The sequence below is a fragment of the Protomyctophum parallelum genome, assembly GCF_964188405.1.
Source record: "Protomyctophum parallelum genome assembly, chromosome: 5".
Lineage (NCBI taxonomy): Eukaryota > Metazoa > Chordata > Actinopteri > Myctophiformes > Myctophidae > Protomyctophum > Protomyctophum parallelum.
In genome coordinates this window covers 38,929,750-38,942,249 of record NC_139702.1, presented here as the reverse complement: position 1 = coordinate 38,942,249, position 12,500 = coordinate 38,929,750, and the positions used below count along the sequence as shown (strand labels likewise).

General features: G+C 47.7%; 1 protein-coding gene across 1 annotated transcript in view; it reads right to left on the bottom strand.

Moving 5' to 3' along the window:
* Positions 1-12,500, bottom strand: part of slit2 (slit homolog 2) — a 100,257-nt gene that overhangs the window by 71,126 nt on the left and 16,631 nt on the right. The window lies entirely within an intron of this gene.

Genomic DNA, 12,500 nt, shown 5'->3' with positions numbered 1-12,500 from the left:
GGGTCGCATTGGGGTCACACACACAGCCTGCAGTGCACCGCTCAGTTCACACGGGTGACGTAAGAGTAGAAGGTAGACGCCTCCCTCAGTGTAACACAATCCATACGCACACGCACACGCAGCCGCACAAATTCATTCTGTGTACGTGAGCACCCGCACGCACACACACACACACACGCACGCACGCACGCACGCAGTAATGGGAGCAATGAAATAGATTCAACTCAGCTTAAATGAGGCTTGAATGCACTGCCTGCAACACTGCAGCTTCAAACACTCACACGTCTGCATGTTTCGCGCACGCGCGCACACACACACGCACGCACATATGCACACACACACACACACACACACACACACACACACACACACACACACACACACACTGGTATTATTACCTTTGGGTTTTGTCTGAACAAGCACGTTGTCAGGCGGTGATGTCTTGTGGTTAATAACCCTTTCCTGTCCTCCTCTGATAACTTATCCCTCCTCACTCACTCACTCACTTTCCCTCTCCTCATGTCTGTCCTCTACTCCAGGCAACGCCAAAGACCAAAGGAATTCCCATTACTGGCACATCGGGAGTGATTCAGACAGAGTCTTGCTCAAGGACACTTTGACACTATACTTCCAGGGGAGCCCGGGATCGAACTGGGAACTTCACGGTTCCCAGATGGCATCCGGCCACTCTACCCCCTGAGCCACTGCCGCCCCATAATGAACTATGTGATATCTAAAACTATGATGTCAGATAACTGTGGACGTACATGCATTTCATTGTTTTCATGACTGGCCAATCCTCCGAATGATGGTGTGTTATGTCATTTCAAATGAACTAAAAGTTAACTGTGGGCCGTGCCTATAGCATTGGATAGCTTTTAAATACATTCATCCAACAGCTTGGGGTGTAACAGTTAAATACATCCCTGTACATTCATCCAACAGCTTGGGGTGTAACAGTTAAATACATCCCCGTATATTCATCCAACAGCTTGGGGTGTAACAGTTAAATACATCCCCGTACATTCATCCAACAGCTTGGGGTGTAACAGTTAAATACATCTCTGTACATTCATCCAACAGCTTGGGGTGTAACAGTTAAATACATCCCTGTACATTCATCCAACAGCTTGGGGTGTAACAGTTAAATACATCCCCGTACATTCATCCAACAGCTTGGGGTGTAACAGTGACCCCAATGGACTCGTAAGGGTTCCAAACTACAGACTGTCTGATCACAACGCTCTCACAAACAACGTGTTACCTAGCAGCTCGCTAAGGCAACACCAAAGAGACTGTTACTATGACACACACACACACACACACACACACACACACACACACACAGTCACCCACCCAGAGAGCTAACTATAATTATGAGAGCTGTAAAACGGGCTGACATCATGGCCTTGAGTTACTCTTTCCCTCTCTCTCGTCTGCGCGTGCGTGCGTGTGCATGTGCATGTGCGTGTGTGTGTGTGTGTGTGTGTGTGTGTGTGTGTGGTTGTTAGGTGTCCAGGTGTTGAGGCGGGCTGTTGCCTAAAGCCGGAGTTATACTTAGCATAACGAAGTATAATCAAGCCTTAACTTTCACTGCTGACCTCTGACTATGTGAAACAGCTCTGCCTCGCCCTCTGTCTGTGTGTGTGTGTGCGTGTGTGTGCTTGCGTGCGTGCGTCTCTCTCTCTCTGCATCAACAGACAAACATCTTCAATCAGCTCTTCTAATAGTCTCTCGCCCACAGAGCAGATATCTTAATAGGGAGAGGAGAGGAGAGGGGAGGGGAGGGGAGGGGAGGGGAGGGGAGGGGAGGGGAGGGGAGAGGAAGGGAGAGGAGAGGAGAGGGGAGGGGAGGGGAGGGGAGGGGAGGGGAGGGGAGAGGAGAGGAGAGGAGAGGAGAGGAGAGGAGAGGAGAGGAGAGGAGAGGAGAGGAGAGGAGAGGAGAGGAGAGGAGAGGAGAGGAGAGGAGAGGAGAGGAGAGGAGAGGAGAGGAGAGGAGAGGAGAGGAGAGGGAGTTCATTGCAGGGCAAAGCGTGTTATTTAACAGCTTCACTTATTATGTCCTTCACATTTACTGGACTAACACGATTGGACATGACTGGATTCAATTTTGAAATAAACGTCAATAATTAAAGCATAAAATGCAAGAAGTTCTCCCAAATAAAGTAAAAAAAACCCCCAAAAAACCAACCCCAAAGCCTTTTAACTGTCGCTGTCAGATTTAATAGGAGCGACAGATGGAACGCCAAACAAACACGACATGCTTTCCATAATGAAATAATTAAAGTAAACTAAACAGCATTGCAGGAGATCAATGAATAATGGATAACATCATCATCCTGTAAAAAAAACAATGTGTTGACAAAGCAAATTGTTCAAATTCCTCCTTCAAGAACTCATAAATATAGCCACCAATCAGCTGTCAGGACACAGACGACTCTGACCTTTGATGTTTGACCCCTGACCCAGGAACAGGAAGAAACCTGCAGGTTACTGACCCCCCCCCCCCCCCCCCACACACACACACACACACACACACACACACACATACAGCTCTGAATGGCTGTTCGTTGGTTTGTCTCTTCCCTTCCTCCTTCCTCTCGTAAGTTATTCTCCCTCCTTTCTGCGTTGGCCAGCAGAGGGTCATTTCATTTCTGTGAATAATTGTGATGTGTATTACAGCACCATTGAACCTAAGAAACCTTTAATGACCCAGGCTCAATACACACTTGTGAGTGCACATGCATTACATACGCGCACAAACGCGCGTGCACACACACTTCACGCACGCATTCCCGTGCAGACACAGACAGACAGGGAGGGAGGGAGGGAGAGAGCACAGGGCCGTCTAGCGTGTGAAATATTTAGCAGTACCAGTGGGGAGGAAAAAGGCTTCTCTTCTTTTGTATGTGTGAAAGTGGAGAGTCAGTCAGTCAGTCAGTCAGACAGACAGAGAGACAGACAGACAGACAGACAGACAGACATGGAGGTTCAGAAAAAAGAATGCAACCACAAAAGGTCCATTTGTGCGGCCACTCTGTTGGCTTCAAAATGTAGTTAAAGTACCAAAGGTAACAGTACTCATGATGCAGAATGTCCCATTTCAAGTGTTCAAATAAAAATCGTTTGAAAATAGCAGATCCACAAGATAACAATGCGTCGCATTTTCCAATAAATGTAATGGAGTAAAAGTACAATATTAGGATCAGAGATGTATGGACCCGTAAGAGTCCACGTGGGTTTTATCCTGCATTCCCCAGTCTTCCCAGCATCACTGTGTGTGTGTGTGCGTGCATGTGTGTGTGCGTGCGTGCGTGTGCGCGTTGTGTTCCCTCGCTTGACACTTGCTGAGAGGTCAGAGTTCTTGGGAGCAACCGTCCAATTAGGAGGGGCCTTGGTGTTACCCCAGAGATGAAGGAGGACTATAATTGGATAATGACACGTAAGGGTTAGAACCTGTCATTAGAGGCTGACACACACTCACACGCACGCACGCACGCACGCACACACACACACACACACACACACACACGTCAGGTGCTATAACCTGTGATTAGATGGTGCTGATCCATCACCAGCCTGCAGCTACTGAGCTCAACAATATCTTCTCTCCTCTTTTATTCCATGCCGTTTCTCTCTCTCTGAGTCCATCCATCTCTACCTCTCTCTCTCTCTCTCTCTCTCTCTCTGAGTCCATCCATCTCTACCTCTCTCTCTCTCTCTCTCTCTCTCTCTGAGTCCATCCATCTCTACTCTCTCTCTCTCTCTCTCTCTCTCTCTCTCTCTCTCTCTCTCTCTCTCTCTCCCTCTCTGATTCCATCCATCTCTATCTCTCTCTCTCTCATTCACTCACTTCTTGGCCACACAGCCAAACAGATCTATTATATCCTAATCTTTAACAGCTAAAAAACGATCCACTGAAACTTAAAGTAAGAACTATATTCAAAATGTCTTATACTAAGATTATACTGTCAAAAGTGTGTTTTTTTTAAATCACTTTAATATCAAAGTAAGATCTAACATGGGCCTGGTTTTGGGAGGCAGGAAGAAGGTGATGGAATTTAAGATGAATATTTTTAGTAGGGGCAGCAGTGGCTCAGGGGTTAGAGTGGCCGGATGTTCCCCGTTGGAACCCAGGCTCCCCCAGAGTTAGTGTCCAAGTGTCCTTGAGCAAGACTCCTCTTATTGCTCCCCATGTGCAGGTTGGTGCCTTGCATGGTTTCCCCCGACATCGGTGTGTGAACGTGTGTTTGAACATGTGTGTGAATGTGTGAATGAATGTGTGTGTGAATGTGTGTGTGAATGTGTGAATGTGTGAATGTAATGCACAATCTATGTACAGCAAAGCGCCTTGGATAAAGGTGCTATATAAATGCACCATTTACCATTTAGTACACACAGTATACAATCCTCAATGATAATCAATCCATTTGTACAATGAAATGTGAGTGTACAAATGAAAACAAAACATTTGTTAACTGTACAAATGAAACCAAATGGACGGGTCCATTTGGTTTCATTTGTATTCTCTCAGAGTTAAAAAGGACACTGGGGATGTTACTGTATGCAGTGCCTGCCTGCTTCTGCAACAGTACCACGGATAAGGACCTTGCGTAAGCCTCTCCACAACCACTGTGTGGAGAGAGAGAGAGAGGGGGGGGGGGGGGGGACAGAGGACACAGGAAACAGAGACCAGGGGAGAGAGGGAGAGTAGAGACTTCTTAGGGGACAAGGAAGTTGCTGGGAGGACAAAATACATGGGAGAAGGGAGCGAGAGAGAGAGAGAGAGAGAGAGAGAGAGAGAGAGAGAGAGAGAGAGAGAGAGAGGAGGCAGATTGAAAGACGGAACAAAGCAGGGAGGAGTTGGGGTAACGGAGGAGAGGTGTTCAGGAGAGAAAGCTCCACAGAGAGCAAATGAGAGACAGAGAGGGGAGGGAGGGGTGGGGGGACGGGGGGACGGAGAGTGAGATGGGTGCCAATGGAGTGGGCAGCAATGACGGCCCCTCTGGAGAATGTGGGCTATGCCAGTGGAGTGGCACTAATGGAGCCAGCAGAGAGAGAGAGAGAGAGAGAGAGAGAGAGAGAGAGAGAGAGAGAGAGAGAGAGAGAGAGAGAGCGGAGGGAGAGGGGGAGACGACACGGTGGTGCATTGTGCAACTGCATGGACAAGGCGGCTTGACGCGGAGCCAAGATGGAGGATTAGCAGGGCAGGGGAGGGAAACACACGAGACGGTAGAAAGGGAGAGACAAGCCATGTCAAGTCTGGTGACTGACTGACATGAGGCGGAACCCCCGCCCAGTGATATTAACACCCTGCTTCCAGTGTCACTGGACACTGTGGACAGAGTGCTAACACTTGGTGACCACAGTGAAGTTTAGCAGTAGATTAGTCCTCTTCAGTCCTCGCACAATATGCATCTATTTCTCTCTCTCTCTCTCACACACACACACGCATACACGCACACTCACACACGCGTACATGCACGCACGCACGCACACATGCACACACACACAGTCGCACACAGTCGCACACACACCAGCACCGACAACCCCACATCCTGCTAAAAATTCACGCAGGCAATGGTGAGCAAGGGGGTCAATATTGCTGAGTAGCAGCGCCTGGGATTGAGTGGGTGTGTGTGTGTGTGCGCACGTGTGCGTGCGTGCGTGTGCGTAGGAGGGGGGCAGTGCATGATGAATGGTACTGATTAGTCCATAATCCCTCCTATAATTCACCAGCCACCCCAACTCATCCATCAATGCACGATCCATACCTGCCCTGAGGGTGGAGAGAGGTAGGGAGGGAGAGAGAGAGAGAGAGAGAGAGAGAGAAATCAAGCTGTACGTCCCTCTCTGCATTGGACTTTCTAACCAGGCCCGTTGGCTGCATGTCATTAACCACTTAAACGCCGGCCCTTATTGAGCGTCCCTCGTCACTCTCTGCAGCATAGCGACCATTCCGTTTACGCTCTATATCAGTGGTTCCCAAAGTGTGGTCCGGGGACCCCCAGGGGTCCTTGAGGGAGTTCCAGGGGGTCCCCATGCAGCTAAATGATAGTTTGTAACCAAATGGACCCTTATTGGTCTGTAACTCTGAGAGTGTCCATTTGGTTCCATTTGTACACTCTCAGAGTTAAATTAACATTGATTTTACAATATAAATTGGGGTCCCAGATATAGAAATGCCATTAAATGGGGGTCCGTATAGACTATATGCATGTCAAATTGAGGGGGGTCCTTGAAATTAAACGGTTTGAGAATCACTGCTAGAGCCGTAAAATCTTCTCTTATGGGGGTCCCCATGGCATATGTTACAAATGGGGGTCCGCGGGCTAATTCGTGTCAATATGGGGGTCCTTGACATGAAAAAGTTTGGGAACCCCTGCTCTAGTGGCCGCTCTCTCTCTCTCTCTCTTTCTCTCTGTCTCTCTCTCTCTCCCCCTCCCAGACCATGCAGCTGGAAGCTTCTAGATCTTATTTTCTGCGTGCGTTCTGTTCCCCCTGGAATACGGATGCAGAGGTTTAAGAGGTTCAGCGTCGACAAAAAAGAGGTAGAGGAGAGGAGGGTGAGGAGGGAGGGAGGGAGGAAGTGGAAAGGATATAGGATGATTTGAGCTTTTTTTTGTTGGGAGGTATTACCGCACACTGTGACCCTTAATCACACCTGAGACAAGGCAAGGAAACACTTTGAAGATGCATGGGGAGGACCTCACACACACACACACACACACACACACACACACACACACACACACACACACACACACACACACACACACACACACCCCTATACCAGATTTATACACACAGTCACCTCCGCTGTCATAACTACCTGGTTCCAGGTAAGCTCTTCCTGGCACTGGATAGGTATGTAACCCCCCAACAAACACACACACACACACCACCACGCTCCCCACCCCATCCACACTCAGGTTACACGCACGCACACACTCACTCATGCACGCACGCATGTGCACGCACATGCACACACACACACACACACACACACACACACACACACACACACACACCTGAGCACTTCTTTCTGATAGACATGCTGGCTCCAGGCTTCAGGCTAGTTGCCATCTACAGTAAGTCCTGACATACCTCTGTGCGTTCTACCAATCTCTCCTCCTACTCTCTTATAGTCTCTCTCTCTCTCTCTCTCTCCTTTTCTCTTCCCCCACTTTGCGCTCTTTGCTTTTAGTTTTTTCCTTGTTGTTGTTGTTTTTCCACGGCTAGCTCACGGCGGGACCGACACACCCTCATCTCCAATTCGGTGGATTCCTTCTCCTCTCGTTTCTTTCTTCCAACGCATTAATCTAAGTCGGTAAACACCTCTAATCTTCCCTTTAAATTCCCCCTAATATGTGCCCTTTCTTTCTTCAGCACATCTTGTCGCTTGTCTCACTTTTCCAGACATACCCCCCATCCCCCCCCCCCCCCCCCCCCCACAGGGTGGAGCAAAACCTCCGCCTTCTGTGATGTTCATTATTACGCCGCCTCTCTCATTGGTTGACACTAACGATCCTGGCCTGTGATCTTTGACCTCTCACACTCGCCTTTTGACGATAACTGATTCGCCAGCCTGTGCACGCACTCACGCACGCGCACACCTCAAAGTCCCTGTGTAGCAACATCTTAGCTCTGTCACTTGTGAAATTCACGCCACTATTCTTTTTGTATCTTTACAGTCGGTCTCAGTCAGCATTTTATTTTATTTTATCGTCCTCTTACCGATGCCAGTGAGTCTGGCAGGCTCTCTCTGAATGGCTGAATGAATTACAGTATTGTGCTGCGATATGTGGGGCCAAATCACTGCTTAGGAATGAGTGGCCTCGAGCACTTCAAACTCTCATTCATGTGATTCATGTGAGTGCTGGAAGTGACTCATTCACACTCTCACTGCCATTCACACTAAAGGTAGATAGGGGATGTTCTCTGTCTCTCTCTCTCTCTGTCTATCTCTCTCTCTCTCTCTCTCTCTCTCTCTCTCTCTCGTGTATTCCTGTTTTGGTGGGTATTATCTGCCAACAAAATCCGTTGAAAAATCCTCATGAGAGCATTTCTAGAACAATATGGCTTTGTGTGTATGTGTGTGTGTGTGTGTGTGTGTGTGTGTGTGTGTGTGTGTGTGTGTGTGTGTGTGTGTGTGTGTGTGTGTGTGCGTGCATGTGCGCACATGCGTCGTCTGACTCTACCAATATAAAGTTATTAAATCAGTTCAAGTGCATTCAGAGAAACAGGGGAGGCAGGAAATATTTCTGTATGCGTGTGTGTGTGTGTGTGTGCGTGTGCGTGTGTGTGCGCGCGTGCGCGCGCGCGCGCGCGCGCGCGCGTGTGTGTGTGTGTGTGTGTGTGTGTGTGTGTGTGTGTGTGCGTGCGTTTAGACCCCTCGGGCCATAGAGGCTTAACTTCATTTCCTTAGACAGACGTAATGGCAGATATTTGCATATCCTATGTATACAAAGATGGCAGCCAAATAGCTTGGAATGAAAAACACTGGGTATAACCTAGATACAGACAGAGAGCAATCCTATAAAGCCAGTATATCATGAATATAAATCAGACATTGTATTTAATTGTGGTACTCGTAACTGAAACTATAGTTTTATCTTCCACTTCACGAACCCCATTTATCCAAAGTAATACCAGATAACAGATAGCCACGTTGATTTATTTAAAGACAAAATGGCCTAATGCATTAAAGAGACTTGCCCATTGACAACATAATTATTAGATATACATTTTTAGAGCACGGGGGGGTTGAGCGGAGACGTGTGGTAAAGCAGCCATGAAACCCAAAGTCTAATTTATCTGACGTCCAGAAAAAGCTGCTAATTATATATAATATATATACATGCACACACACGGATGGTTATGTATATTATTTCACAATTCAACAGCATTTGACTTTTTTTTGTTTTGTTGTGTTAACAAGTGTGCTAACACTCCCCCTTTCACCTCTACAAATCACCTCCCACTTGAGATCTCTAGACCAGCAAATTCCTCACCTCCGACCTCTACGGCCACCCAAAGGTCATGGTCGCCACGGCAACCAAAAGGACCTCGATGCAGTCCGTCTTAATTAAAGGGCATTATTTACATAGTGAAGATTTCATTTCGTTGCCGTCGGGCATGAAGAAGGCTGAACCTCGCGTCATCTCCATGTTTTTTCAGATGTGTGTGTGTGTGTGTGTGTGTGTGTGTGTGCATGTCACGGTTAAGCTCTCTCACAGAAGACAAAGCAAAACCTTCAAGGCTGCTAAGCAACAATGCTGTCCAGCAAAATGGCAAAGCCTCATCACAGCAGCATTTAGCAGAGGATTAGAGAGAATAACACACAAACACACACACACACACACACACACACACACACACACACACACACACACACACACACACACACACACACACACACACACACACACACATACGCACAAACTGACTCATCATCAGGTCGGCTTTAAATTCAAACATTATTTGTATCTGTGCCTGTGCGTGTTTCATTATGCGTTCATTATGAAAATATGATTAGTAAAAAAAACTTTTAAACACCTTAACTAAAAGTCTGAAAGCAGGCGTGCAGGCAACGCGGTGAACAACATAAAATTGCCCGCCCACTGCCAGCTTCATGGTACATTTATTAAACACGTTCCCTGCCGTTGACAGAGATCTACATCAAGTCTAATCCAACGCTTCACTGCCAATAACAGACATCTCCGTCATGTGGTCTATATGATAGATGGCGATCTTCGCCAACGTAGGCTAGGTTGCTAAGCGACAGATGCAACCGGAAATGGACCGGAAGTGAAAATCGCCTGCCATCCGCCTCAAGGTTATCATATTTAGAGAAATGCTTGTACTGTTTGTGGTAAAAGCAAAAACTAATTTCACTCACTTTCTTTTTACTTTGATGTGATGATTCTGAATGGGATTATCTGCTTTCCTGCATGTTGTGAGGGCAGAGCCACAACGTTGATGTGACAAAACATCACTCACTATGCAGATAGTGGCCTGGGGGCCCCCCACACACACGCACACACACACGCACACGCACACGTCTGTCCCAGGCATGTGCCTGCCCTCACACACTAGCACCCAAGGGGAATAAGTGTGCTCCTCTGCCTGTGGAAGCAATGACCCATTATTATGCTCTCATCAGCCCATCCCTTCATCGACTCCTCTTTCATCTCCATACCGCTTTCATCTCACTCCCTCTGACCGGCCCGCTGTCCAGCGGACGAGAAGAGAGAGTGGCCAGTGAAGTACATGGAAGGAGGTGAGGGAAGGAGAGGAGAGAGAGGTTGAGAGAGAGAGAGATTGAGAGGTTGAGAGAGAGGTTGAGATGTTGAGAGAGAGAGAGAGAGAGAGAGAGAGAGAGAGAGAGAGAGAGAGAGAGAGAGAGAGAAAGAAAGAGAGAGAGAGAGAGAGAGAGAGAGAGAGAGAGAGGTTGAGAGAGAGAGAGAGAGAGAGAGAGTTATCTTCACACCAGTGAATATGAGTCACAGCTTATCACTGTCACACCTACCAACAGAGTGGAATAAGCTTTGGTGTGTGTGTGTGTGTGTGTGTGTGTGTGTGTGTGTGTGTGTGTGTGTGTGTGTGTGTGTGTGTGTGTGTGTGTGTGTGTGTGTGTGTGTGTGTGTGTGTGTGTGTGTGAGTGTGTGAGTGAGTGCTTGTGTGTGTGCACTGTGCATACATGTTGCAAACACCAGCATATAGTCTGCATTCTGTATTGTATGCATCTTGCATTCATACGAGAGCGTTTGCGGCCATTGCAGCACACCTGACTGTGATTGGCTCAACTTGTATTGCTGTTGGTTCTTGGCCAATGCAGTGAGGTTTTACTGCCCTATCCTTTTTTACAAAGTCCTACTAATGAACTAGCTTTGTTTGATCCCCAGTTCAAAGTGAATAGCTTCTCTCTCTCTCTCTCTCTCTCTCTCTGGACGGACAAACAGTCACAGCTGTGCTCGTGGTCTTACCATACAGACTACAGGAGATAGATGCAGATCAACCAGAGTGGATGGTTCTTTATACAGAACAAAGGAAAGGAGAGAGTGATTTCAACAGTCACCACGGTGAAGGACTAACCATAACTCTCACATACTATGCATACAAAGTACAGTATATTTTGAGTATATATTGTGTGTGTGTGTGTGTGTGTGTGTGTGTGTGTGTGTGTGTGTGTGTGTGTGTGTGTGTGTGTGTGTGTGTGTGTGTGTGTGTGTGTGTGTGTGTGCTCACAGGTGCACGAGTGCTGTATGCGATAGTGATTGGGGTAATTCCTACCATATGGTTCCTCCAGAGACGTGTGTGTGTGTGTGTGTGTGTGTGTGTGTGTGTGTGTGTGTGTGTGTGTGTGTGTGTGTGTGTGTGTGTGTGTGTGTGTGTGTGTGTTTGTGTGTGTGAGTGTGTGTGCGTGCGTGAATGCGTGTAGCCTCAGGGTGTACAGATCGGGCACCAGGGTCTTTGTGTGTTGATAGAAGGACAGAGTGTGTGTAAAGTAGAGATGGAGGGATGGAGGGATGGATGGATGGATGGATGGAGGGATGGATGGAGGGATGGATGGAGGGAGGGAGGGATGGACGGATGGAGGGATGGATGGAGGGAGGGAGGGAGGGATGGACGGATGGATGGAGGGAGGGATGGACGGATGGATGGAGGGAGGGAAGGAGGGATGGATGGAGGGAGGGAAGGAGGGATGGATGGAGGGAGGGATGGATGGATGGAGGGTTGGAGGTAGGAGGGTTGGATGAAGGGATGAAGGGAGGAAGGGATGGAGGAATGAAGGGATGGAGGAATGGAGCGATGGAGGAATGGAGGGAGGTTGCAGGTGTTGTTATGAGGGAGGATGAGGGAAACACAGGGGAGGATTTCTACAGCCTGGGTGGTTCTTATCAGTGGAGAGATGTGTAATCATGAAAACACTTGTCTTTCTCACACACACCGTCAAATACGGAGTGTGTTTTTAACCCTCACACTCATTTACAGAGCGGGTTATCCAGGACCAGGAAACAAATTGTTGCATCTGAGCCCTCTGGCTTGCATGGAAACATTAAGATTAAACCATCCATAATGAAGCAAGGTCTCACGCACGCACACACGCACGCGCGTGCACCTTGGTCCTTGACATGAAAGGTTTTGTGCACCACTGACATAGAAACATGTTTGTTTACAAGAGTGACTTTGAGAGCTGTTTCAGCGTACAATGTAAGCCAATGAGGAGCATATTTTGAATGATCAATTTCTAATCACTGGAGCAATTATTTTAGATTTATTGTCCACGTTTGGAGTTACATCATGGTACGGTGACTATACACAAGCCAAACCTCTACCAAAACGGTCTTGCACTTTAACATAAAGCGCCATTATCGTAACTTACGTTATTTGGTTTAGTCTGGCCTCCAGCCATACACGTAAATCAAGTGGTGAAATAATGTAAATTGATGTTTTATCCATGTTTTGATCAAATTGGGTGGCTAGCCTACTCACGT